General features: G+C 37.1%; 1 long non-coding RNA gene across 2 annotated transcripts; it reads right to left on the reverse strand.

Moving 5' to 3' along the window:
• Window positions 1-489: 489 nt before the first annotated feature.
• On the reverse strand, window positions 490-5,392 carry LOC146453916 (uncharacterized). Of its 2 annotated transcripts, none has more exons than XR_014859361.1 (3): window positions 5,089-5,392; window positions 1,359-1,475; window positions 490-1,018 (listed from the first exon to the last, which is right to left on the reverse strand). It is a non-coding gene; the product is annotated as an uncharacterized LOC146453916 (long non-coding RNA). The 2 variants fall into 2 exon arrangements; XR_014859362.1 differs by lacking the exon at window positions 5,089-5,392 and adding an exon at window positions 2,765-2,834.
• Window positions 5,393-5,516: the final 124 nt, after the last annotated feature.

Genomic DNA, 5,516 nt, shown 5'->3' on the forward strand with positions numbered 1-5,516 from the left:
CAACCTATCTCGCAGACAGATCTAAAACTATCAGAAATAAAGGGAAAAAAATGCATTGCAGTCCAATTGAAAGCGAATAAATGGTAAGAAAATAATTTACCTAAGAACAACAGTAAACCCAGTTTGGTCCTCAAAGGCACGAACGCGTGCACATGTTTCCAACTGGATTTTACCTGTCCAAATTTAATACCCTGATGGCGGTCTTGTAAAACAAAACAAAAAAATCGCCTCCAGTTAAGCAAGATGGGTGCAGCAAAGTAAGAGAAGTTTTGCAATCAGGATATTATGATCGAACCGATCGAACACCTTAGAGAAGTCGACCAAAATTTAAACAGTTTTGACGATTTGAAACAGTTTTGTGTGGTTAATGCTGAGCCTTCTTTCCAGGTTAAAATATTCATAATAATCTTTATTGAGGATACCTACGTCACAATAAGTAATTTACAGAAGGGCCCTCAAAATAATAAAAGCTAATCTATAAAGATACGACTAAAGATATGGCAAAAAGACTCTTCGATAGAAGCATCTTGACTAATACAGTTGATAATGAAAATAAGCGAAAAAATGCGACGTTTCCAAGACATCTTGAGTTCATTTTCAAGTAATAAATTACTTTACCAACGCTTAAATAATTATAATATGGTTAAGCTTTCTGCTTTCCTTAGGGAAGTATCTAAACTATTCCATATATTAGAGGCAAAATTTATTGAAGACCCGCTCCTTGACCTTATGTGGTAACCATGAAAGTAACCATTGAAGGAGACCGAAATCGAACGGCAGAAATCGCTGTTGAGCTTCTTAGAAATAAAAATAACCTGATGTTCTATCCTGCGGCCTAATAATGACTTCCATCCAAGCCTTTCGAACGCTTCTGTAGCAGATGAACGATCGAGCAGAACAATAATTAGGCGCACAGCTTTCAGTGTTTTGTAGAACCGCAGTGAAGTTCAGACATCAAGGTAGCATTTCACTCTCACCCCAAATGATATCGCCGTAGTTACAGAGTGGTAAAATAAAGCTATAGAAATAAATAAATAAAGAAAGAAAGAAAGAAAGAAAGAAAGAAAGAAATATATAAATATTATAATATAATAAAGCTTCCATTCTTCTTGGCACAGGGACAACCAGCGCAAATTTTTTTTGTGAACTGGATATATGAGAAGGCGAAGGATTTCCTGTCCCCGGTAGGGTACTCAAAATAGTCGAGCTATAATTAAGGAAGGGATCCAACAACAACAACAATTTATTTGAAAAAAAATTAATAAAAATAACAGAATGAATGGCTTGTCGCGCAAATAGCCGATCCAGCCCAAAGGCTAGAAGAGGGTGGCTAGTTCAGCTCCTCAGAAAATATTTACCATTTTGTGTTCTCTAAGAAAATGATGCACACGTGAGGTCTAGGAAAACAGCTCCATAAAATGAGGATTCCGAGGGGCTGAGTTCACTGTACCATAACTTCTCTCCTGGTGTGTCCTCTGTAACAGTAAGAAACAAAAATACGCATTAAAGGGAACGTATTTAAAGGAGCAGTGTCATCTATTTGAAGTATCACTATGAATAGTCAAATAACATACTTGTTTGAATCGAATCGTTAAAATATGGGTTGAGGTATTTTAACAATAACGATACTAGTGCACAGAAGTATTAATTATGTTTGGCTGCGGGTGGCTAGGATGGAAGTGGATTGCAACTTGAACAAATTAGCCAATTTTTTCAAATTCTTCCTGTATATTTTCGAGAAGTCGCTAAAAGTTGATTTTGGTATGTCAGTTCCTTTGAGAAAAACCCTGAAAAACCTTAAAATTTTTTTCCGATGTTTTAAGAGCGATTTCATGTTATAAACAGGTTCTTTGTCAAATATTCTAGCGGTTTTGACCACAATATAATAGAATCATCGTAAGAGTCCCCCTTTACTTGGCCTTCCTTTCATGAGGAATTAATGGGTCAGACGTTCCACTAATAGGGGCTAGTCCGAGCTTTCAAATTTTCTTGGAAGGCAGGAACGTCCCGCGCTTGTCCTCCTTTCAATTTGTTTCAGAGAAAGTTTTCGAGATCTTTGTTACCTCGATCGAACATTCAAGATCTCTAAGCATAACCTCCGCACTCTCGGATCTTTCGAGAACTAAGATTCCTTTATTCCACTGAGTATGCCTGCCTCCCTAACTGAATAATACATCATTTAAATTAAAATTGTTGATATTTTACTTTTAAATATTTCATTTTGCGGAGACGCGTTCCCGAGAGTACTGCTTTTAAAATAGTTGATTCTGCGTGTTTTTTTTTTTTTTTAAGCCTTTCCAAGACAGAATAAGTAAAATAAGAATATTTAAAAAATGTCAGCCCTTTTCTCGTCGAAACAACCATGCAAATATTATATGAAGGCTTGATTTAAACTTTTTTATTGCTTGTCATAAAAGACAGAATGATGTGAGAAATAAAGGACTGGTTCAGACGCACTGTTTACATATCTTTTATCTCTGTCATTTTACAGAATGGTCAAATTTAAACACTCGTGGGAATAAAACCCAACGTTTCATCCATTGAATAATGGCGCTCGTTGTGTCATACATGCCGCGAGGCTCCGCACAAAGGCCAAACCTTAACCCTTTTATATATCATTTTTCACGGAAAAGATAATCCTTTCTTATACCTCCCATATAAAATGGTACCCCTCTAAAATAAACAGTGCACCTATTTCATTGGGTCTACTTGAGATATTTTGCATGACAGGCTTCTTTAAACACCTAAATGACAGTTTGCCTACCCTTTTCTATACTCCGGCTCGTGAAATTCCTTCCCTTTTATATACCTCCAGCCTGTAAAACGTGCCTCTTTCGGGCGTAATTTCCTCGAATAGTTGATTATAGGAAGCACCTTCACCCTATCCCCCCCGTCTATTGTCTACTGTAGGAAAATTTGGGAAACCCATGAATGCGAAAAAATTTGGTTTGGTTATGTTATGACTACACTTTTGTCCTTGTGTCCGCCACCCGTACATACGTTCGTACGCAATCCCATAATGTTAATGTGCCCGTGTTTGTTTGGCGGGAAGTTGCATTGCAACAGAAATGCTAAATAGCACAAAATGCAAAGTCAATTTATATGTATTCGTTAGATATGTTGACGAACGTGAAAAGAAGAGAAAGAGAGAGAAAAAGAAAACATAAAAGCGGAGACGAATAAGCAAAGTGCAACGTGAGAGAGAGCGACAGATAGCAAGTTAGAGCAGGCCGACCGGAAAAGTAAGTCTAAAGAAGCTTCACGTTTGGATGTATCACCCGTTCGTGTTTAGTTGTGTCAACTTTTAGAGCTCTGAAATAGCTTTACACAGACACTTTAATCGCTTTCGATACCACCAATATTCGAGGAGAAGTTCATTTTTGGAAAATTTGTTTCGTGGCCGTGTTTTTTTCATTCGCACCGAACGGCTCTAATGTGTTTGTAAACACACACAAGTTCGAAAGCTCTGAAATGATTCTACCAAACACCAAACGATTTTTTTCTTGTATTTTCCTTTTCTTAACGTTATTTAGATACAAGAATTATTACTAAAGTAGCAGAATTGACACTGTTTTGAATTTCCAAACATTTTTCCCCGGGAGCTAACTTGCTCTCGCCGTTTACAGATCATTTCTAAATGAAATTGTTTTCTTCCAGGCAACAATCGATAATTTAACTTTATGTTACGTGTTTAAAGCTTTACCGACAGATGCTTTAATCGTTTGTTAAATTCACGATACCATCGATATTCGTGTAGAAATTAATTTTTGAACAATATTGTTTCGTGGCCGTGTTTTTTTCATTCGCACCACACGGTTCATATGTGTTTGTAAACACACACGTTTAAAAGCTCTGAAATAATTCTACAAACCACCAAAGACTATTTTCCTGTATTCTCCATATGTTAACATTTAGTATTATTACTATAGTAGTAGAATTGACACAATTTTGAATTTCCAAACATTTTTCCCCGGGCCGCTCAGTTGCTCTTACACCACTATTATCATGACATGTAATTCGACGGCCGCTTACAAATCATTTGTTAAAGCGAAACTGCTTCTTCCAAACAACAATCGATAATTTGCCCTTATGTTACTAGTTACAAGCTTTACACAGATTTTTAAACGTTTCGATACCACCAATATTCGCAGCGAGATTATTTTCTGAACATTTTGTTCTGGGGCCGTGTAAATGCAATGCATTTGCGCCGCTCTGCTTCCATGCGCTTGCACAACACGCAAAAGTTTTGAACGCTCTAATATTTTTCGGGCCACAACCAAGCGTTAAAGTATTAAAATATTTGTAACGGCCAAAACTATTGTAGTCTATTGTAGTAGGAGCAATATTGACTGAGTTATGATTTTTCAAATATTTTTACCCGAGCGCCAAATATGTCAGGGAACCCTGTGCGTGTTAAGCAACGACGACGGCAGAAACAACATTTGAACAAAAACAATCGCTCCGAACGTGCATTTTAAATTTTGGTACATTTCTTTGCCGTACTCCGCAAAACAACAACGTGAAATGACCTAGTTGAAGGTTTTGTGGAGAACATGAGCAAACGAAGGTGAATTTTTCTTTCTCTGTTAACTTAAACGCAACTCCTACCAATTTAGGCAACTTGCTGCCCGTTTACTATCCTAATACGTTTCCGAGCAACAATAAATAATTTCCCTTATTTTACGCATTTTCCCCTTTTAAAAAAGCTTTACAAATATAATTCAGTCGTTTCGATAGGACAAATATTCGTGGAGAACCTAATTTTTTAACATTTTGTTTCGGGGCAGTTTCGTTCGCACCGCGCATGGCTCTCATTTAGTTATAAACACACTTATTGAAGATCTGTGCCAAGCAACCAAGAGTGATTTCCCCGTTTTCTCCTTTTCTTGACGTTTATTTAGATTTCAGTAGGAGCAGTATTGACTGAGTTGTAAATTTTACACATGTAATGAGGAGAGAATATGAGTTAAATTCAGGAGTAAACTAACAACGATAAAACTTAATGTCAGGCAGCTTCCTACCGCTTATAAAAACCGCGAAAATAGATCGATAAAAATAGAAAGCAGTGGATCTAAAGAAGGGACTTACGGAGTAATTTCTTCCACTAAATTTGATCTGTTCCTTCCTCCCATCAAAAGGACACTGTTATGCTCGGTTATCATTCGTTGAAAGAAGAAGTAACGAGGTGAAAGCACTTGATCGCCATGACTGATTTCAGTTTCTCAGTAAAACAAATGTCAATCTGATCCAAGTTTTTATCTTTGACACAAATAATCTTTGGCTGTTCCTTGTAAGAGACACGAAAACTTTAGGTTTAGGAATTTTCTTTCTAGCTGCAGCACTTGATTTCCATGCATTTGTGATAGAAACAACCCAGCTTAAACGGTCGAACTCCAAAGAACTTGAAAGAACTTTAAAATGAAGAAAGCAACGAAATGTAGAACTGGCGTGCTCAGTGCTGCTCAGTCAATCTGGAGCGAGTATTTTCGCCGCTCGACCAATCAGGAGTAAGAAAT

This window comes from Pavona decussata, unplaced genomic scaffold (genome assembly GCF_977016875.1).
Source record: "Pavona decussata unplaced genomic scaffold, jaPavDecu1.1 SCAFFOLD_321, whole genome shotgun sequence".
Taxonomy (NCBI): Eukaryota; Metazoa; Cnidaria; class Anthozoa; order Scleractinia; family Agariciidae; genus Pavona; species Pavona decussata.